This window comes from Mugil cephalus, chromosome 18 (assembly GCF_022458985.1).
Source record: "Mugil cephalus isolate CIBA_MC_2020 chromosome 18, CIBA_Mcephalus_1.1, whole genome shotgun sequence".
Taxonomy (NCBI): Eukaryota; Metazoa; Chordata; class Actinopteri; order Mugiliformes; family Mugilidae; genus Mugil; species Mugil cephalus.
This window is the reverse complement of record NC_061787.1, coordinates 22,377,692-22,401,533: the sequence shown is the minus strand read 5'-3', so window position 1 is coordinate 22,401,533 and position 23,842 is coordinate 22,377,692. Positions and strand designations below refer to the sequence as shown.

General features: G+C 42.6%; 1 long non-coding RNA gene, 1 other non-coding gene and 1 pseudogene across 2 annotated transcripts; 2 read left to right on the top strand and 1 right to left on the bottom strand.

Annotated features, from left to right (window-relative positions):
* Positions 1-364: 364 nt before the first annotated feature.
* trnag-ucc lies at positions 365-436 on the bottom strand. Its single transcript has one exon. It is a non-coding gene; the product is annotated as a tRNA-Gly (tRNA).
* Positions 437-7,304: 6,868 nt separating this feature from the next.
* Positions 7,305-20,188, top strand: LOC124995835. The gene is made up of 3 exons (XR_007110757.1): positions 7,305-7,449; positions 7,672-7,862; positions 19,591-20,188. It is a non-coding gene; the product is annotated as an uncharacterized LOC124995835 (long non-coding RNA).
* On the top strand, positions 15,586-15,711 carry LOC124996097 (annotated as a pseudogene).
* Positions 20,189-23,842: the final 3,654 nt, after the last annotated feature.

The window sequence follows — 23,842 nt, the reverse complement described above, 5'->3', positions numbered from 1 at the left end:
TTGAACGTGTACAGTACTGTTTTTGCATATATACTCAAAAATCTGTTTGAGGGTGCATTTAACCACCACGGCCAAGTGGCCAAGTGGCCAAGGCGATTGACTAGAAATCCATTGGGGTGTCCCCGCGCAGGTTCGAATCCTGCCGACAACGAGTGGCTGTTTTGAGGTCCAGTGGTCAAATGCACCCTCAAACAGATTTTTGAGTATATATGCAAAAACAGTACTGTACACGTTCAAAGTACTAACGGCGGCGTCACACCTCGTTGCTGTTCAGTCTATTTGTGCGTGTACAGCACTAATTGCAAACTTAATCCACTTTGTCATTGCTCGTCTTTACAGTCCTTTAGGCTAAACAAAACAACACTGCGTTGGCCGGGAATCGAATCCGGGTCAACTGCTTGGAAGGCAGCTATGCTCACCACTATACAACCAACGCTACAGACAGGTGAACTTTGGTCAAAATCAGCGCACCTCGCAATGTTGAGAGCATGGGCTTGAAGTTCTGATCTTTTGTTCTTAGAAAGAAATGTGCCACTGAAGCTCTGTGCACACCTTGAGCAAGCTTGGGACAACGTTGCCTGGTCATCAAACACTAGTTGTTCACTCTCCCCTGCCCTCTGCCCTGCCCTTGCCCCTGTCCAGCTTTCATGGCCTGCAATTGTCCACTCATAGCTGAATCAACAGTTCTCCAACCTGACTATGATACTGTTGGGTTTAAAGGGGTTAATAAGGCCTTCAGCCTGTGTATCAACTTGGGAATAATCAAGTAGAATGTTACTTATGCTATCTAACCATATCAATCGTTGTCTTTCGCTTCGCTACAGCTTGCTCACAGACTAGGACACATTACACCCAAATATCTCACACGCTGGAGACCAGATAAAGCCAATCGGCTGCACATAGAAACTCACTGACACATGAGAGGCAGTACTCCTCCCCATTATCTTACGGGCGGGGTCTAGGTAGAATAAGATCACTGTACGTCCCTCAAGTGGGGCTTTTGGTTCTTTTTACCCCTAAGGTGAACTGACCGAAGGCTCAGCGCTGAATCAATATCTATTCTCTGTGTACCAAAATAAATATCCAAAAACGTGAGAAATTGTCGCGTGATTTGTGCGTAGGTGAACTACCCTTTCCAAACGGTATAAAGATCCTGGGCTGAAGGAGAGGAAAAGATTCCTCCTTCACAAATTGGGGGCTCGTCCGGGATACCAGGAAAGGAATGTAGTTACACTGGAGGAGCATCTCTTACAGTCAGCGGCTGCAACTAAGTAAAAGGTGAGCAGAAAACCTCTTAACCAAATTTCTGCATGTCTTATGAGACATCTCGTGGCTGTGAGAGCATGTTTCAACAGTAGTACTGTTTGTAAGAATAAAACACAGAGAATACGTATGGATTAGTCTACCAGAGAAGGGTTTAGAAGGTCCCCTCATCCAAATAGTCAGGCTGGATATTGCCTGATTGGCTGGATGTAAAAGCTGCCCTCTGAGTTAATGAGAAAAGGCCAGAAACGCTATTCATCAATCAAAGTGCGGTGCGAAAAAACGCTAACTCCTGATTGGATGCTTTACCCCGGTGACTGACAGCTGGCTGGGCTCTTTGCCCCGGTTGTTAGGACGTGTTAGGACTTTGTTCGGACTTGTTCGGACTTGGTTAGGACCTGTTAGGACCTTTTTTAGGAACTGTTCGGACTTGGTTCGGACCTGTTAGGACCTTGTTAGGATGTGTTAGGACTTCGAAAGCAGGCCGATCGCTGTCCTTTTACAGCTCGGGATGGGGACTTTTCAAGTTTTTATTTGCTTTAAAGCAAAATGCAGGGCAATGAAGGACCATAATCTGGGAGATGGACCACCCCTCCTCCGCATTTCGAAAAAACTAAAATTCTTATCATGAAAAGCCAGGTGAGACAACTGCTAAACCCATCAAGAGCCAGATCAGCAAGGCCAGAGAACAGAGCTTCTGTGGCAGAGCGCTTTCTGAGACTTGTTATTGTTGAAGAAAACAGGTCCTGCAGTACAACATGAGTGGGGTGTGGGGTGAGTAAGGATGAGTCTCGGCATGAATACACCCCTAGGATCCGAGGAGGGAAGAAAGGGAGTCACCAACAGAGTCTGAAGCTGCTCCCACCTCCTCTAACATCCTCATTCACACCTTGGCTCCTCACCTCTGCATTTCCAAAACTACCACGCTCATCATGACTACCCGGTTGAGAAAGCAGGTAGACCCACCGGGACCCGGATCAGCAAGGCCAGCGGACAATACAACATCAACCCAGGACTGCTGCAGGTGTGTGCAGAGCTTGTGTGGAACATTACACTAAAGTAAGTTTAAGTGTAATACTTGTCGTTTTTGTGCAAGAACAGGATGGAGAGGAATGTCACTACAGTACAACATGAGATGTCTGTGAGGTGAGGTAGGAGCATTAATGGCATGAAAAGCTGAAAATGATCAGTGAAAAGAATCAATGGTACTCACCAACAAAGGCCAACCCCTTCCTCTAATGTTCCCATTTACACTGCGTCTTCCCACTGCAAGTGACACAATTTAGTGGGCTAGCAATTAGTGGTGTACACAAACCGAATGCAAACCAGTAACCTTCCTACGGCTCTTTGCTGACATCAATCCTACTGTGGACCATGCAACATCAGCCCAAGACTGCTGTCTCATCGTTTGTAATGTTTGTCTACACCCGCATACTCTCAGGAGACCCAAGCTACAATTGACGACCAACTGTGTCTTCTTTGTCCATAGCTGTAGCAATCTCTTCCTCGCACTGAGAGGAGGGACGAGGGGTGTGTCTGGAACATTACTGGCATGAAAGTGATCAGAATGATCAGAGAAAGGAAAGGGGGTAACTAGGTGAAATTGCCTTTTAACAGGTGAGTTAGCGGCTCTGATGACTGAATTTAAACAGTATCATAGTCAGGTTGGAGAACTGTTGATTCAGCTACGAGTGGACAATTGCAGGCCATAAAAGCTGGACAGGGGCAAGGGCAGGGCAGAGGGCAGGGGAGAGTGAACAACCAGTGTTTGATGACCAGGCAATGTTGTCCCAAGCTTGCTCAAGGTGTGCACAGAGCTTCAGCGGCACATTTCTTTCTAAGACTTGTTGCTGTTGTGGAAGAACAACCTTTTCCTCCAGTGCTCCTGTTGACACCTTGGCTACTGCCCTTGTGACAAAGTTTAGTAGGCCAGCAATTAGTGCTGTATACAAACAGGTGGAATCTAGTACATCTCAACAGCTGATAGAAATGCACAGACCTTTTGACCAAGATCAGAACTTCGAGCCCGTGCTCTCAACATGGCGAGGTGCGCTGATTTGTCCAAAGATCACCTGTCTGTAGCGTTGGTGGTATAGTGGTGAGCATAGCTGCATCATCGTCATCATCATGACTAGCCAGTTGAGAAAGCAGGTAGACCCACCGGGACCCGGATCAGCAAGGCCAGAGGACAATACAACATCAATCCAGGACTGCTCCTGGTGTGTGCAGATTTTGTGTAGACCATTACATTAAAATATTTGTCGTTGTTGTTGTGCAAGAACAGGATCAAAAGCAATATTACAGCAGTACAATAGGAGACAGGTGTGAGGTGAGTAAGGATGAGTCTCGGCATGAATACACCCCTAGGATCCGAGGAGGGAAGAAAGGGAGTCACCAAAAGAGTCTGAATCTGCCCCCACCTCCTCTAACATCCTCATTCACACCTCGGCTCCTCAACTTCACATTTCCCAACTCCCGCACTCATCAAGACTAGCCAGTTGAGATAGCAGCTAAACCAATCACGACTCGCATCAGCAAGGCCAGAGGACCATACAACATCAACCTGAGACTGCTCTAGGTGTGTGCAGAGTTTGTGTATACCATTACATTAAAATACTTGTCATTGTTGTTGGGCAAGAAAAGGATCGAGAGCAATGTTACAGCAGTACAATAGGAGACCGGTGTGAGTTGATTGAGGATGATTCTCGGCATGAATCAACCCACCATCCAAGAGCAGGATCAAGAGGAATGTTACTACAGTAATAAATAAAAGGGGTGGCGGTGAGTGAGAAGCAGTATTGGCATGTACATGCAAATATAATCACTTGAACTTACAGGTTCTCACCAACAGATGCCAAACCTGCCCCTACCTCTATGTCACCCTCATTCACACCTCTGCTCTTCACCATCGCATTTCCTAAACTACCACGCTCATCATCACTAGTGAGGTGAGAAAGCACCATTGTTTACTGTGCCGTTCTTACATATTTTCACAGGGGATATAGCTCAGACGAGCTAGGAGTGGACAATTGCAGGCCATCAAGACTGGGCAGAGTGAACAACCAAGGCTGGACAGAAGGATGTGCTGGTGCAGGCACATCGTAAAGTTGTTGGGAAGTAAAGATTTGAATGTTTTCTACAGCCAACCATCTGTCAGTCACGCATTGAACCACTTCCCCAGGCACTATGTTCAGCTGTCTACGATGGATGTGATAATTTCCCCCTGAACTTGGAGAATGAACTTGCTGGTAACTCTGCCCTTGCAGTTGGGCTGAAGTTTTTGCTCTGATTTTGTGCTGGAGCCTCTACAGTCTAACAGGCTCACATCGAAAAACCCAGGCGACACAGTTCACATCTAAAATGTGCCTATAAAATCCCGGGTTGGTTGTTTTGTTTTTCACTCCACATGAAAGGGGCTAAACTCATCAATTGAAATATTTGTCAGCAGGCTCACATCGAAAAACCCAGGCGACACAGTTCACATCTAAAATGTGCCTATAAAATCCCGGGTTGGTTGTTTTGTTTTTCACTCGACATGAAAGGGGCTAAACTCATCAGTTGAAATATTTGTCAGCAGATACACTCAGGAGTTCCAAGTAAAGACGAAATCCAGAGACAGGAGAACTGTGTCGTCAGCGTACTTGACCAGATGACAGTTGGGCTGCATGGATCTGCAGTAATTGGCGTACAGGATGAAAGTGAGAGGAATATTTTCTTCCCAGGATGTGCTGCTGCAGGGTGTTGAATGCTGAGGAGAAATCAGCTAATAGTAGTCTGGCTGAGCAATCAGGGTGCTCCAGATACTTGAGGTGCTATCCGTGATGAATGTCTTTGCGTCATTGACACATTTTCCTGTGTAGACATTCCTGTGAACTGGAATGGGTCTATCAGGGGATAGATGTTGTATCCTTAATTCATTATTATCATTATTTAGTAATCTAAGTTCATTAGTATTCATAAATCATTCTTTATTTTCTCATTGATTATATTTCATGATTTATATCCAGATGGTATTAAAAATACAGTTAAAAGTAAGATTACTTATATACAGAATTCATTTACTGATATGTAGTGTTACATGATTATGTGAGTGTTACATGATTAGTGGCATTTCATTGTTTCATTGTTTCAATGTCAGTTGAGAAAGAGTTCGAAGGGTTGACGAAGAAAAACAGTCAGTGGAGAAAATGTTTAGAAGAAGATCAGTTTGTTTGTGAGTTAGTTTGTAGCCATTGTGATGTACTGTGAAGGTGTTTGTAGCCGTTGTGATGTACTGTGAACGTGTTTTTCGTCAGTAAAAACCCTGAAAAGACACTGAGAAGTCCTGCTTCGTTTCTCATAGAAGCTGCAGATAAGTTCCCACAGATGTGATGATGTGCTGTTTAATGATCCTCTCCATGGTTTTCATCACAAGGGAGATGAGAGCCAACTTCCTGTACTGAATCTGCAATTTTACATATTTACTCTTTATAGGTACTTCTGCCTATCTCCGCAGCAACCACTCAAACTGTTACTGGTAGTAGGCCTGCCATTGCACACAGTATGCTGCATTTGCCCACCCACCGGTTGGTGTTAATAAAGCAATAAACTATAATAATAATAATAATAATAATAATAATAATAATAATGATAATAATAATAATAATAATGCAGATAAGTCATTATTTTAGATAATTTTGGTTATACCCAAGACTGATCAGAAAAAAAATCCCCAGCCACTCAATATTAGTTTTAAAGAAAATAGCTAATTTTTCATGTTTTTTGTTTGTTTTGGAAGAACAACAGTGACTCAGGTAATCAAACTGGCTAAACAAAAGGGCTAAAGTTAAATTGTTGTTTTCAATAAATTGCCTGATCAGAATTTTTGGTTTCTTGCTCCTATTTCTCTTTTTGCATTTTGAAACAAATGCAAATTCCTACTCAAGATTGCTGTTTGAGTGCAGCTAGCCAATATGGGAGAACAGATGGTCAGTGAATATTCAGTGAATATCCAGGAACAATGCAAAACATGCCTTATTTAATTAGTTTTGTAATCTGCTCCTCTTTCTCTCTCACTGTCAGTGTATATGCAGTTGCTCAGTGTGCCTGCAGGTTGGGCCAACCACTACAATGACTTCACTTTCGGCAACACAACATTAATCGCGGTGCCTTGTGTTTTAACAGTGAAACTTAAATGGCAAGATTTTGAAATTCCTTTCACCATTAGTGTTAAAACTGTTGTTTTATAATAACATTTTGATAAGAGAGACTTTCTTTAAATGATCATAATCATGTCAAAATCAAACATTCATATGTATTTTTATGGAACCAGTCAAATTTAAGTTATTTGTTTAGTGTTTTGTCTGTGACTGTACTAAAAGAAATTGCACTTGAAGACCCAAGAGTGAATCTTACTGCAATATTTCATGCATGGGGTGTCCGAACACCTTTTTCCACCACTGTAGTTTAAGCTGGCCAACACAAAATGGACCTGGGGGTACATACCAATGATTATTGACCACCTGATCACTGTTCTTGTGCATGTGAGCCACCCGATCACTTTTCTTGAGAATGTGCACATGCATGCATGTGTGCATACGTGTGTGAATACGTGAGTCCACACACACCCCATGCCACCCCTGCATAAGACAGTGCTCACTGGGCCCACTCCTGTCAAAAAAGTCTTGACACACCCTTGCTAATGTAGCCCCGTGGCTATTATATTCATTCATTCATTCATTCATTCATATACAGAGGTCAAAATGTATGTGTTGTAATAAATAATAGTTCATGAAGGTAAATATGTTTTAAAAATGTTTGATTATAACATATTAAAAAACTGTACTTTCATGTGCAGTTAAAAGAGTCAGAGATAAAAGGGGTGGTGTAGTTTAAAAATCTAATCAATTTTGGTTGTCGGCAGAAACGTCAAGAGACCACGTTTGTTGTGAAGTAGTGCAGCATCTCTTTATTCTCTCATCTTTGTATGTGACTTTATCCAATCCCGTCCGCACATGTTTCAGGTAGGAGGTGCTTAGAGTCACCGAAGTGCGCAACAGGTTAGCACCAGCAGAGGCTGCTTTTTTCCTGGCGTCCGAGCAGGATAGCCAGTGAGCTGTAAAGGTAACTTGGAAACACTCTTAACTTCCAAGACTGACGGCGAGTCGTCTTGTGGTGGATGTGGGTGAACTCTGGAAGCTGCCAGAGGTAAATTCCTGTGTTTTAAGGTGCTAGGTGCTGTTGTTTATTTGTAATGTGTAAAAGCCGAGCTGAATCGCTAATTGCTGCTAGCCTTTAGCTTAGCCTCCTCGTAGGCTTCCACTCTGTTTATTCTGCATTGTAGCTAGCAAATTTATGTAAGAAATACTGTGGGTTTTTCGCCCTGAAATAGCCTGTGGCTTGGTTACCAAGAGTAATTGTGTGATTCAGGACCGGACATTTGCCATAAGAGGGAGGAGTGAGGACCGGGAGAGCCCTGGACCGTGGGAGAAAAACTGTAGCTGTTGTACTTGAGCGTGGTTCATCGCACGTGTTCTTGCACGCGCCATTCCCTTGCCGCTGACACTCCATCTTGCCATTTGCTCCTTTCCCCCCATCGTCATCTCTGACTGTGAGGATTCGTGAGTACACTTACATTTTGCACGTGCCTTTTTGTTTCTACCGGTTTGCTGTTGTACTAACAACTAAACAAAGTTAAATTCGTGGCTAAAAGTGCAATGTTTTGAACATGCGCTATGGACTTAATGTGTGGTTGCAAGAATTGGTTCAGTTTCCGCCACCTACCCAAGGATGAGGAACACAGAGGGATGTGTCTGAAAAAGTTAACTTAAAAAGATCACTGCAGATGTTACACAGCATATGTGCACAATTCATTTCATTGACAAAAAGTTCCTGGAGGAACACCTACATCCTACTTTGTGGTTGGGATATGTCAAACCACTGGAGAACAGATGCAGTATTTTAATCTTAATCTGAATTGAATATTGCAGCTGCTGTTATGTACAGGGTTTTCCCTAGGTTTAGCTTAGCTATATTTCAGACCTTTTAAGAGTGACAGTTAAGAAAGTAGCTAAAAATACTGCTGTATGTTCCTGGTGGCCACTTATTCATGTGATCCTCCCACCTCTCTACAATGTATTAGTAGGCAGCAGGGTTGTAATGTTGTTATGTTTGAGCTGTGGTAGCTGGTGTTTCCACATGGTTCACTCATAGAAGTTAGTAAACAATTGCTGTTTCTGTTTCATACCAGAAGTTGCACCCATAATTCACGCAAGGGTTCATGGGGGCTTTTATTAAAACAATGGAATTCCCCCTCCCCCATCCTTCCCGCCTCCCTATGGACCGTCAGGGTCTCATAAAATCTTGTAAGAAACACAAAACAAGACTTAATACAAATATTATGAATTATCATATTGCTGCCGTTCCTCATACTGATTATTACCCCAATGTACAGACTTGTACATTAGGGAAAACAAACAACCCAATCCACAAATGCATGTCCCAACTCAGGGAACGATTCAGCAGTCCACCTATACACCTCAAGGACAAAGGGCATTCTTTGAAGATAGCAACGTCAAAACCTTAGCCAAAGACAGATGGTTTGGGAGAGGAGTAAATGAAACTATCATACTGCAATTGTCACTGCAATTGCCAGTGGTGGTGTCCAGGAAGGTGGTTCAGTTGGAGTAGCCTTCTAAGTGGGTGTTGTTGCTCCCAAACCAAGCCCCCTATGCCATGTTATATTTGACTGAATATATCCAATATATATGTGTTTCAGGGCGACAACCACTGCGTCTTTCTCCCATTTCCTCCCTGTTGCTAGGGTGGGAGCAGCAACTCCGACGAAATGATCCTGGGATTCTGTGAGAGTCATTTCAAGCCTAGCTTTAGTACACTTGTACTCCTCAACCAGACTTGAGATTGGCAGAAATAGGGCTCTGTTGCCATACAAACCTATGCTGCTAAGACATCTTGATAGCTCACTTCCTCACTTGGGCATTCACCAATTGCTCCAACCATTTGGCATGGGACAGGCCAACCTTAAAGATAGAAATTGGTCACATGAGACGGGCAGCAGTCTAAACTGGAAGCACCAAAGCTTCAGCTTCCCTGGCAGTGCAGTGTTGTTGATTTGCTGGAGGCCACTGATGGTATCCTGCTTGAGCTGTTCCATCTGTTTGGAGTCTTTGAGGTTGGCATTATACCAGTGTTATGCCCCATCTAGGGGTGTCTCAGACACAACATGATTAGGTCCACATCTTCCCCAGGTCCCAAGTAGCCACCAAGATACAAAGGGTTACAATATAAAGAAAGTTATTTATTTACAAAAGTGAAACAAATGAAATGTAAGTGAATGATTGCTTCAGGGTGGACCAAGGCCAAAATAACAAACAAAACTATTCCACCTTGAAATTAATCCAATAACCCAATAAACCCAAACAAATCACTAAACACTCTAAACACTTACCTCCCTAACTAAAACTAACAAAAAAACAACTCAATGAACGCTAACAGAATTGATACCCACAAAAGAATAAACGCTGTGGCACTCAGGATGGAGGACTGGGACTTCTCGTACCACCTCCCATCACCTCCTGGGCACAGCAGACACCTAAAATAATGCAAATTAAAACAAAGTAGCAAAACAGGAAAATCATGGATCTTATAAACATGAAGCAAAAATGTTAAGATGAAAGATTTATAGTCCTAGTCTAGGTTTTATTACCAGAAAGTACTATTGGTATTTCTGTAGTAAACATCTGAGAACCTCAACTCTGCACTCATGAATGTACAGTTATGCTCTAATGTCAATGTCTGTAAAGATTTACAACTGAGCTACTAGTGGAAGGATTTTCATATCCTTTGACAGTCAGTGTGCAGCAACAAACAGTTAGAAACTAATCTTTATCTAATCAATAGTGCCTAGCAGTCAGGGCTTTGAAGGTTCCTTTAAAATGTAATCTGACACAAATACAAGTTATTTGTTAAAAATGTTGTTAGTAACTTACTCTAAGTATCACGATATAAAAGTAATGTACCTGATTACTTTTAGTTACTTTTGGATTACTTCAATCCCAAACATGCAAATAAAGACAAGCATACAGAAGATGTCATCAACTCAGTGTATTTATACAGACATAAAATTTCCTTTCACACTCCAGGAAATGCTGTTTTGGTTGAACACAGACTGGAAGAACCTTTATTATTTTGAAATAAATGAGGTATCCATTGAAGTTTACAGTAGAGCAGGTAAAATGAAGTGCAGTAGAGCGTAAGCAGGAATGTAAAACATACGACACATACAAAACATATACAGTTTGTTTTCATGCCTGTAAATGTTTTTTTAACTTTGAAGTGTCGAGTCTTTTAATGAAGACAGCATCAGCAAGCTTAAACAGTGACTTGTTATGATCAGATCTCATGGAAGGAAGATCTGATCATTTTTGGAGGATTTTGAGAACTGTGCATTTTTTAAAGAGCGTTTATTAATCTGATCTGTTCCACATAGCTACCCCAAAAACATACTGATGGATTTATGCTGTGATTTAAAAGTCTTTTTTTAGATAAAAGCCAACCCAGTGCACATCTCCTGTCCACACTGTGATGCTTGGCCATCAGAACATTTCAGCGAGAGTTTGGAGACATATGCGACATTTCACAGCCAACACCAAGTAGAACCATCCCGACAGTGTTGGATGAAATAATTTCTCTGGCCTCGGTTTACAGTTTCCATACAGACATCACCAACAAGCCCAAATTAAATGAGGATTTCGGACCATTGCTGGATTCCCAAACATAATTTGGAGCCAGATTGCTCCCACATCGCAATAAACCTCACAATTAATTCCAGTTATGTGAACGGGGAAGGATTTCATTCAATCAATACACCAATAACGGTGCAACTACGTCTCTATTAAACGTTGCTACAGAAACGCACTTCAGTGTAAACCTGAAAAACTCATTCAGACTAGAGAGAGTATCATACAAAGATTTTAGGTCACTCTGCCTGTTAAATGGTGTTTGGAATGTGAGAAATTTAATTTTTCTTTATTTATTTAACATTTGCAATGCGCATGCATCAATCTGTTTCGGCGACTCGTTTATTTGCAGTAAAGTATTTACAATATTGGTCAGATGATCCTTTATTTCATTTATGGATTCGGTGGGGTCTTTTTGCAACTGTCAGTGCGTTTACATGCACGTGAAAAAAAACAAATTATTGCTTTAATCATACTATAACAGGAGAACATGTTTCTCCGATTAAAATCGGAGTTCTCATTATCCGATTGAGACACCCAGATAATGCCTTTGGAATTAGATTTTCTCCAGCATGTATACCGAACCGCAGTTTTCCAATCGGATAATGCGTGTGCGCATGCTCCACTACCACTGCGCTGGCGTGTGACCCCGGACTTAACTTATCTGCACCAGAAATAGCAAGAACATTATGTACGAGATTAAAAAATGTAGTATTATCTGTCTGGTTGTTGTTTGAAACTAGAGATGTGTCGGTCGCGAACAATCTGGCTCAAAGAGACGGCTCTTTGAAGTGAACGAAGGGAGCTGGCTCCTGATTGGGAGACGATTTGTTGTTGTTTTTTTCCTTTTTTTTTCCTGTTAAAGGAAGGTGAGAGAATGCAGGACAGCAGAAAACGTAGTAAAATTTGGACACATTTCAAAATAGTTGACAATTCAAAGGCAGAGTGCAGACTACGTAAGGTGAGCATTTCTTACAGAGCAGGCTCCTCAAACAACCTGCACAGACACCTGAGAACTGCCCACCCATCAGTTCAATTGGAGGAGAAAAGGCAAACAAAGAAAGGTACCAGTGTATCCGCTGCAACTGTTGCTGCTGTTCATCAATCATTACATCATCACAACCAACTCAGAGCTCGATGAGACAGTTTATACAAAAGGCTTTGACCCCAGTAAGACGGAACACAATTGATGAGGAACTGATTGTGGATGACAAAGGATTCAGAAGCTACACCCATGCTCCGAATCCAGTGTATACAATTCCAAGCAGGAAAACACTTTCCAAAAGAGTCATCCCATGCCTATCATGGGACCTCAAAAAAGCCACAGCTGTTAGTCCTGTAACAACTGACTGCTGGACATCCTGAACCACCACATCCTACATATCAGTTAAACGCCACTTTGTTGAAAACTACAAAATGGTGTACTGTCTGCTGGATTGTTTTGAGTTCAGTGACAGACACACATCTGAGACTTTAGCAGAGGAGCTGCTCAAAGTGGCAAAAGAGTGGGACGTGGAAAACAAAGTGGTTTGCTGAATTAGTGACAATGCAGCTAACATAACAAAAGCAATTAAAACTCTGAAATGGACCCACCACACATGTCTTGCACACACAATTAATCAGTTTGTAAGAGTTGCTCTGATGGTGATGAAGTCCACTGTGGACAAAGTGAAGGCGATCGTGGAATTCTTCCACAGGAGCACAACAGTCACAGAGAAGCTACCCATTCTACCCAACAACAGATGGGCATGCCTGAGCTGAATCTCAAACAAGATTGTGTTACTAGTTGGATATTATTTTTGGTAAATAAACAAAAAATCTGAGGAGCCACTTGGGGGCCGAAAGAGCCGGCTCTTTTTTGAAACATTGGTCTGCCTCATGAACAACTCTTGTTTATTATACGACATAATAGGTCAACCACAAAACGGGCCGTACTAACCTGGTATTATTCGCTGAAACACGTATTGCCACCTAGTGAGAACAATTATTCGATTTTCTTGCACTGCATATAAACTGGGAAAAGGACTGTAATCAGAAAGTCAAATTTTGAGCACAGCTCGATGAAGCTCTGCATGTAAACGCACTGAAAAATTTTCTTCCAACTCCTCCACCGTTTCCGGCGTGCACAGGTTCTTTCTCTTTGCTGTGATTTCGGTGACAGTAAAAAAAAAAAAATCCCTTCACGCATTCTTAAAGGGATTGTACCTGGCAGGGAGTCTGGCAGTGTTCTGATTGCATTTAAGAGGAGGAGAACTTAATTTTTGTTTCTAAAGGACTGTGTGTGTATTTGTGTGTGTGTGTGCGTGCTATGAGGGGCATTTTATTATGAGTTGCATTTTATGCCAGCGAACTACACTAGAAAGCGTGTACAGTGGCTATGTGATGACATCAAACCTCTATCATGCGTGTGTAAATTCCATTCACTTTCAATGGACAGACGAGGGTCACGTAGGCGTCACGCAGACACAGCACACACATTGTTGCGCATACATCTACGTGACGGGTGCTTGACGGGTGAACTATGCCTCAAATACGTGACATGAAAACCACGCGTGAATGTTAAAGACAATTCTACATGCGCTTTCAGGCACACACTGTATAGTGTTTGTGGAAATTATATAGCGAGGGGTCATTCATGCTGTGCCACATGTTAACGCAGCAGCGGATGCCTGTGCGCATGCTCGTCTCAATGTGCAAATATTTATTTACTTTATGTAACCCAGGTCCCATGTAGTTAAAGATAAAGCTAGAGTGGTTAATACGATGAGACTGAGCTTGGGCTCATTGTAGAAAATTACAACTTTTTATGTTACTTTGAGAATGTGTATCTACAATAATGTTTACTGTTTTAATAATGATGACCACCACACCTGTACTTTTAAGGCACAAGATATATCAAAGATATTTACTCACAGGAACAAAAATAAAGTTAAATGTATTTTTAGAATGAAAGTTTGGGGGCGGTTTTGGTAGGTAGAGAGGGTTGTCCATGAAAAAATACATTGAGATAGCATTTGATATTGAGTGTGCCATAAGCCGAAGTGTCCTTGAGCAAGACACTGAGCCCCCATTTGCTCCCAGTGCAACTGGCACTGGTGTGTGAATGTGTGTGTGCTTGTGTGAGCGAATGGGTGAATGTGTCTCTGACTTTAAAAGCTTTGAGTACCTTTGAGTAGGTAGAAAAGTGCTATATGAGAGCAAGACCATTTAAAGTAATAAACTTGCCCAGAATTAACCAAATAGAAATAAAGGGATGTTCAAAATAAGATATAGTTTCTTTCTTTGTTGCCAAAGTTTGATACTCCTAAAGTAAAACACCGAAAGTACCTTTTTAATACTTTTGTTTCAAGCAAACCATTTTATTTTTCAAAAGGTAACCTTTTGTTTTTATATTTCAAAATAAATAATATTTAATACTTTTTAGAAATTTTAAGTTACCTTCAAAACACAGTACTCTTTAATTTCACAACACCTCAAGATTCAATATTCTACCTGTGGGCCCAACATATTCATATGAACACCTTAAATGAGATTAACCTGTTGCAGGCCTGTTTATTGAAGCTTGTGTGAGGTGGAGCCTGAAAACTGAAATGGCCGCTTCACTCAAAGCTGAGCACAACGTAAAAGCATGTGCATGTGTATGTTAGTACTCAAGAAATCCAAGGTTTGTTTGTGGGGGTAGAAGGGGAATGGGGGATGAGAGTCTTACGATGATAATGGCAGTGGCAGTCAATCCAATCACACGCGAGAAATAGCACTGTAGCGAAGTCACAGTGAAAAATGCACACATGCAGGACAGCAGGACGAAATACACAGCAGGGCCATTGGTTGAATACACACATCTCTCTCCAACGTCCGTTCTCTTATTCCTTGCCCTTGAACATATTACCTGTATTGAGCCACAATATCAAATGCTATCTCATGTCGAGTTAGCATTGGCTTTGCTTTAGCTTCAGAAATCTCACAATGCTAAAATTACGATATACAGGTACATTAGCACTGAATGCTACCGCTAATTAAAACGTCGCTAACCGTGTTACACATCCAGTTCTAGGCGAAACATTCTGGTCGAACAAGATTTCATCATATGTGATACCAGTTGCCGGCATAGATGATGTTTTCAACGCAGCTCTAGGGGCAAGCCAATTCTTATCCCAAAGTTACAGATCTGATTTGCCGACTACCCTTACCTGGCTTGATCTAACATACCAGAGGATGTTCACCTTGGAGACCTGCTGCGGATATGGGTACGGACTGGCGCGAGATTTACCGGGCTATCGGGCGGGTCCCTGGCTCTCCCCTTCCACATTGTGGAAATAATTCACCTCTCCCTCGCCTCTGTGCTCCAGGGCCTTCCAGCCTCCCTTCAGCCTCAATCCGCTCCACCAGACCCACCCCAAACCACCAGCATGTCCTGGGGACCCCACACTGTCCCAGTATAGCCACAGAAACTTCGCGCCCCTGGTACCCCAAACCTCCCTCAAAGCTTTTCCCGTGCACATCTCCCAGCTGGCGTTCTGGACCAAACCACGAGTGAGAGTGAGGGTGTGGAGAAGGGACACATATTGTCCGAGCCTTTGTGAGGATCGCCTCTTGGCCTTTTGGCTAAGATCAATTGTAGTATCTGTTCTTATCAGTTGCTGCAGTGTTGCGTTAAGCTTTGTGTCTTTTGGGGTTGATTGGAGAGCAATATTTAAAAAAGACACCTCATTGGATGAAATTGGAGGGAAGATTCTTGACCCACCAGAAGAATCTTCAGAAAAATCCTCTTAATCCTCCTCTTAGGACAATTCTGAAGCAGGCCTCTTAGAAGGTTGGGCATCGGGGAGGGGTTCATCTTGGCTTTCGTGTTCACCAGTGCCCGTGTGCCCACCCTCCAGGCACAGTTCCAGATTGCGTCTTCATCCTTTACCTTGGTAGCCTGGCCTTTAACAGTGCAAAATCTTCCCAGCCATGAACAAATGTCCTCAGCATTTACTGTTTCATTGAACATTCTAACAATAACCATTTTCAGACTATTATCAGTCAGTTTCTCCACATTAAAAGCCAAGAACTGGGATTTCACATTCTCATACCTTGTCCAGAAGTCACAAAGTAGCAATGCAAAATGAAAGCTTATGTCACAGTTGAGGTCGTCTGGGGTAAACTTCAGAGTTCTCTGGATGAGCTTCCGTGAGAAGTCGAGCCTTGACATCCACGGGTGCTTTCCAACAACCTCCTTTAAAGAGAAACGGACACTGTGGTGCCTCCGTGTGCTGGCATAGCTGGACGACATGTTGGAGGCACCACCAGCTTGAGGTGCTAAAAACAGCTAAAAAATATTTCTAACAAACAACAACAAACAATTGGATTAAAATAGTAAAAACAACAAATAATAAATTATTGCAAAACTTACCTGATGTAGAAATAAATAGGAAAGAAAATGACGTACTTTGTCCGTAAGGATTTGCAGCTGTAAAACAGATGAACCCCTAAAAAGCCAAAGTCGTGCAATAAACGTTGGAGTAAAGCTATGTCAAAAAGACAATCACTTTCACCACCCAGAGGAGGCGATTGCAGTCTTAGCCAAAATGCAGAGAAGTGATGCAGCAACTGCCCCCACCTGGATGTCGACGGGGAAATGGGGCTAAACCACTTCGCTCTCAGTCTGTGGAAGTGAAGGAGGAGCTCTATTCAAAGGAGATTAACTAACACTCTGTTTTAGTTCAAAATCACTTGGCGTAACACCTAGTCTTTTAAAATGTCAAACCTGTTTGTTTTAACAATACTCATGACAATCACCTTCTCAACCATAAATGTGAGAAGCGTCAAGTTGAGAGTGTTTTGTCATTTCTAAGTATTTTTAAGTCAGATGTGTTTTTATTACAAGAATGCTGCATACCTTATTTCAAACACTACAGACAATGGGAGGACATATGGCCAGGCAAATCAATATGGAGCGGGTCAAATGAAAACCGAAATGGAGTGGCCATTTTAATCAACAATCCTCACATTCTGGTGAAGGGCAGCACGGTGGTGAGAGACGGTAGGGTGTTTTTAGCACATGTGACTCTTATGGGACAGGATTTTAACCTTCTTAATATTTATGGTTTTAATGAAAGAAACGACAGGTATGACCTTTTGGAAGACTTGCAGTCCTACATGCTGGGTCGGAAACCATTGATTTTAAGGGGTGATTTTAATTGCATTTTAAGCAAAGGGGACAGAAGAGGAGCAGGAGACGATTTTAAAATGGACAAGACATCAGTTTTATTAAAGACAATATGTGAGGTTTTTAAACTACAGGACTGTTTTAAAATAATGCATGCAAGAGAGGAGGGCTTCACCTGGTTCAGTGGTGATGGCGCCAGAGCCTCTCGCATAGATTATTTGTTTGCACCACCTGATGCTACGTTGACCCCTGTCCACTTTTCTGATCACCAAATGCTATCTTGCACACTATCACTCACTTTGGGTGTGACACCAGGAAGAGGTCTGTGGAAACTCAATTGCGCCCTCCTAGAAGACAAAGACATAGTTAGTCGGTATAGGGAGCAATATAGAGAGTGGCAGACCCTTCAAGACTTATACACGAGCAGGGAAATGAAAAAAGTACAAGGAAAACAGATGCATGATGGGACTGCAAAAACGACTTCAACGGTATTTTGAATTTAATAAACATGGGTTCAATTTTAATGATGAAATAAAGCAAGTAAAAACAGAAATGTCAACCTTAGCAGAAATTCAAAGTAAAGGAATTATTCTTTGAAGTAAAGAACAAGAAATAGAAGAGGGAGAAAAATGCACGAGATACTTTTTCAAAAAGATAATGAATAAGGGAGGGAATATCCTAAAACTTAAAAAAGCAAATGGTAGATGATAAAATAGATGAGGCCCAACAAGTGGTCCTCTATTTCTACGAAAATCTGTACAAGGAAAAACCTGTTGAGATGGACATGATGACTGAAGTTTTAGATTTTATTGACCAGACAGTTACAGACGGTGTGCTTTTAACTCAAGATTTTACGCTCGAAGAGCTACACCAGGCTATCTTGAGTTTTAAGAGAGGGAAGTCCCCAGGCCCTGATGGACTTCCCTGTGAATTTTATCTAACGTTCTGGGACATTTTAGCACCTGACCTGCTTGTTGTTTTTAAAAACTTTGAACGGCTGGACCTTTTACCTGACAGTTTTAGAGTAGGGGCAGTGACACTCCTCCACAAAGACAAAACAGACCTGAAGAACTGGAGAACGATCATGCTCTTAAACTCTGACGTGCTCTTAACTAAACTTTTAGCAAACTTTTAGCAACACGGATGAGCATGGTTTTAGAGGACTTGATTCACCTGGATCAAGTCTGTGCCATACCAGGGAGGATCACAGACTGCCTGGTACTGATCCGAGACACCATCTGTTACACGAGAGACAGAAACATTCGGCTAGTAGTCCTAAATTTAGACTTTGAGAAAGCCTTTGATCGAGTCTTGCACCAGTACCTTTTTAGGGTACTGCAAAAAATGGGCTTCCCAGAGAGGTTTGTAACGTGGGTGGGACTGCTGTACCGGGGAATTAGCAGCAAATTTCTAGTTAATGGGCATCTGACAAAAGCAGTCGATATTAACTGCGGTGTCCGTCAGGGCTGTCCGTTATCCGCCCTCCTCTATGTGGTTTGTATAGAACCATTGGCACAGATCTTGAGAAGGGACAAAAGAATCAATGGAGGTGGAATTCCAGGAAGCGGGGGACTCACCACCAAGTGCATTTTGTACATGGATGACATAAACATTTTATGCACTGACCTTTTATCTGTAAACAGGACTCTACAACAATTCACCAACCTGCCCATGATTCCTGTTATACTCACAGTCACAGATCATCAGCTATGTGTTATATTACTAGACCCTACATGTTTCCTTCCGCTTGATGTATGTATCTATGACAGAAGTTTGTTTATCTTGTTTCTCCTGCTCTTCTTTTCTCTCTATCTTCTCTGTTTCTAACCAGCTGGCCTTCAGCAGATGGGTCCCTCCATATGAGCTAGGTTCTGCTCAAGGTTTCTTCCTGTTAAAAGGGAGTTTTTCCTGCCACCGTCACCCTCAGGCTTGCTCTGGAGGTTGCAGGCTGGTTTTTGTGAAGCGTCTTGAGACAATTTGTATTGTTATTGGCGCTATATAAATAAAACTGAATTGAATTGAATAGACCTGACAGACTGGTTTGGACAAGCCTCTAGCTCAAGACTAAACAGAGACAAAACCCAAGCACAATTGTACGGACCATGGACACAGACGGAGAAGACAGGACTCGCCGTGGCTCAGACACAGGAAAACCAGAAAATATTGGGTATAAATTTTGACAGGGAGGGAAGAGGAAAGGCAAATTGGACAGACGCGGTAGGGAAAGTTCGACAAAGACTAGGATTTTGGGGACTTAGAGGACTGACGATGGAAGGGAAGATTTTAATCATTAAAGCTGTTATTTTACCTTTACTTTTACTAATCAGTTCTGTTTTACCCCACCTAGAAATGTGCTTTTAAATCTAGATCGGGCTATTTTTTAAATAGCTTTTAACACAGCTTTTATGTAACCATCGCCATATCATCTCTTTTGTGCAGAAACGGGAGCCAGTGAATCCACTGCGCGGGCTCGCACTTGGCGAACACTCCACAGTTTGGCGCAATGTAAACCATCCCGCTCTCCCAAACAGACTCCGGGACCTGTCATGGATGGTGGCACATGAGATCCTCCCGGTCAGGTCCGTCATGCACTCCCGGGGAATGGCAAGAAACTCAACCTGCCCCCGACCTGGTTGTGGCGCACCTGAGTCGGTGAGGCACTTGCTCTGGGAGTGCAGCGCTGCCAAAGACCTGTGGGCAATGGCTGGCTTCTTATATTTCCCGTACTTGCCAGCAAGGGAGGTTCTTACAGCCCAGCTGGTGCTGTATGGGGTGAGCCATGACAATAAATCACAGAGTAAAGAAGAGTTTGCCAAGCAGTGGCTCGCCCTAGCCGCCATCAAAGACGCCATATGGACCTCCAGAAACTTGCTGGTAAGAAGGCACATGCAGATCCCCCCCGTGGCTGTGATCCGGATGGCTGCAGCAACGGCTCAAGCTGCCGGAGCTGCAGGCGGCAAGCCAAGGACACAGCCACAAAGAAGAATCGCCTCTGTGTCTATTCGGAAGAAGGAGCCAGAGCCACACGGGGAAAGGTCAAAGCAGCGGCGGCCTGGCCCTCCGGGAGTGGAAGGTGGGAAGGAGCAACAGGGTGGGGATCTCCTCTGTGCACCAGGACACGATACCGAGAGACCTCCTGTTTCGGGGAGCAAAATTAGTAGATTTATTTAAGGACTCACTTCGCTTCTGTACAAAAGAGAACATACACAAATTGTTTTAAAAGCATATTTATGTTATCTTAACTAAAAAGAATGCAATGTGTGATGTGAACTGATGACTCAAAGCATCAATAAATAATTTTAAGAAAATATAAAAAAAAAATCTGTTCTTATCAGTCCCCATCCAGAATTTTGTCATAGCTGCTGTTTTGGGATTCCTGGATAGGTCTGTGGCATTTGCGATGTGCAGTGATGTATATCTGCTTCCTAGGAAGAGGCGTAGGTCGGGCACTCCCTCGCCTCCTTTTTCCTTCGGTTTCGTCATTTGGTCTCTCCTCAGTCTCCTCTCCTCTGTCAAGTCTAGAGTCCTGTTTACAGATAAAAGGTCAGTGCATAAAATGTTAATGTCATCCGTATGCTCATCCGTGTCGCTAAAAGTTTGCTAAAAAGTTTGCAGTCAGAGTTTAAGAGCGTGATCGGTCTCCAGTTCTTCAGGCCTGTTTTGTCTTTGTCTTTGTGGAGGAGTGTCACTGCTCCTACTCTAAAACTGTCAGGTAAAAGGTCCAGCCGTTCAAAGTTTTTAAAAACAACAAGCAGGTCAGGTGCTAAAATGTCCCAGAAAGTTAGATAAAATTCACAGGGAAGTCCATCAGGGCCTGGGGACTTCCCTCTCTTAAAACTCAAGATCAATAAAGATCAATAAAATCTAAAACTTCAGTCATTGTGTCAGTCTCAAAAGCTTTTTCTTGGTACAGATTTTCATAGAAATTGAGGACTACTTGTTGGGCTTCATCTGAAGTGGCTGCTAGGCTACTACTCGCCCCCCTCAGCCTGAGGATACTCCCTCCCTTATTCATTACCTTATTAGAAAAGTAACTTGTGCATTTTTCTCCTTCTTCTATTTCTTGTTTTCTTCTTTGAAGAATAATTCCTTTACTTTTAATTTCTGCTAAGGTTGATATTTCTGTTTTTACTTGCTTTATTTCATCATTAAAATTGAACCCATGTTTATTTAATTCAAAATACAGTTGAAGTCGTTTTTGCAGTCCCATCATGCATCTGTTTTCTTTGTACTTTTTTCTTTTCCCTGCTCGTCTAAAAAAAAGTCTGGGTCCTCCCTTTAACCATTTCCCACAAGTGTGCTCGTGAGTTCTATAAGTCTTGAAGGGTCTGCCACTCTCTATATTGCTCCCTATACTGACTAACTATGTCTTTGTCTTCTAGGAGGGAGCAATTGAGTTTCCACAGACCTCTTCCTGGTGTCACACCCAAAGTGAGTGATAGTGTGCAAGATAGCATTTATTGATCAGAAAAGAAGACAGGTGTCAATGTAGCATCAGTTGGTGCACAGTCCCTGGTAAACAAATAATCTATGCAAGAGGCTCTGGCGCCATCACCACTGAACCAGGTGAAGCCCTCCTCTCTTAGATGCAATATTTTAAAACAGTCCTGTAGTTTAAAAACCTCACATATTGTCTTTAATAAAACTGATGTCTTGTCCATTTTAAATTGGTCTCCTGCTCCTCTTCTATCCCCTTTGCTTAAAATGCAGTTAAGAACACCCCCTAAAATCAATGGTTTTGGACCCAGCATGTGGGACTGCAAGTCTTCCAAAAGGTCATACCTGTCATTTCTTTCATTAAAACCATAAATATTAACAAGGTTAAAATCCTGTCCCATAAAAGTCAAATGTGCTTAAAGCACCCTACCGTCTCTCACCACCGTGCTGCCCTTCACCAGAATGTGAGGATTGTTGATTAAAATGGCCACTCCATCATTTCTGTTGTAATTTGACCCGCTCCATATTGATTTGCCTGGCCATATGTCCTCCCATTGTCTGTAGTGTTTAAAATACGGTGTGCAACATTCTTGTAATAAAAACACATCTTACTTAAAAGAACTAAGAAATGATAAAACACTCTGTGCTCTAACTCTCAACTTGACGCTTCTCACATTGATGGTTGAGAAGGTGATTGCCATGAGTATTGTTAAAACAAACAGGTTTCACATTTTAAAAGACTAAAATGTTATGCCAACTGATTTTGAACTAAAACACAGTGTTAGTTAATCTGTTGTGAATGGAGCTCCTCCTTCACTTCCACAGACTGAGAGTGAAGTGGTTTAGCCCCATTCCCCCGTTGACGTCTATGTGGGGGCCGTTGCTGCAATGTTGCGTATAGCTTTGTGTCTTTCCGGGTTGATTGTAGAGCAATATTTAAAAAAGAGACCTCATTGGGTGAATCAGAGGGGAAGATTCTTGACCCACCAGTTGAGACCCCACAAACTCTGATGCGGTCTCAAACCTTCCCCTCTTCTCTGACTTTTCAAGAGACTCAGAGGACAATTCTAATGCAAGCCTCTTAGAAGGTTGGGCATCGGGGAGAGGTTAATCTTGGCTTTCTTGATTGTCCTGTCCTCCAGTGGGTCCACCCTCCACCTGACCCATCTCCTCTGTTTCAGTGCTAGTAGGTGGGGGTGGACCATGCCCCTCCCCTTCTTCCACATCTCCACCAATGACGGGTTTTGGCGGGAGATTTGAAATTTCCGGCTCCACCCCTTCAATCAGCTCTGTAACCATCTCTCTCCTTCTGCCATTTTGTAACATATCCTTTTGTTTTACCAGTTTCAACTTGTTGGCAAAAGATTTTGGGCAATCTCTGAACAGGTGGTCTCCCTCTCCACAGAGATTGTACTTTCTGCCATTGGTGCACTCCTCAAAGGTGTGCCCAATTTCTCTACATTTCCCACAAACGATTTTATCACATGCCTCTACCAGGTGCCCATGCTCACCACACTTGCGGCAGAGCTTGGGCTGTCCCTGGTAGTGGATATAGCCCCTGTTTTCACCAAGAACTATCATTGATGGTAGATGCTTCAGGCCCTGGAATCCCTGGGGGTCTTGCCATTGTTGAATGGGCACCCTCCAGGCACAGTTCCACATGCCGTCTTCATCCTTTACCTTGGTAGCCTGGCCTTTAACAGTGCAAAATCTTCCCAGCCATGAACAAATGTCCTCAGCATTTACTGTTTCATTGAACATTCTAACAATAACCATTTTCAGACTATTATCAGTCAGTTTCTCCACATTAAAGTCACAGTGAAAAATGCACACATGCAGGACAGCAGGACGAAATACACAGCAGGGCCATTGGTTGAATACACACATCTCTCTCCAACGTCCGTTCTCTTATTCCTTGCCCTTGAACATATTACCTGTATTGAGCCACAATATCAAATGCTATCTCATGTCGAGTTAGCATTGGCTTTGCTTTAGCTTCAGAAATCTCACAATGCTAAAATTACGATATACAGGTACATTAGCACTGAATGCTACCGCTAATTAAAACGTCGCTAACCGTGTTACACATCCAGTTCTAGGCGAAACATTCTGGTCGAACAAGATTTCATCATATGTGATACCAGTTGCCGGCATAGGTGATGTTTTCAACGCAGCTCTAGGGGCAAGCCAATTCTTATCCCAAAGTTACAGATCTGATTTGCCGACTACCCTTACCTGGCTTGATCTAACATAC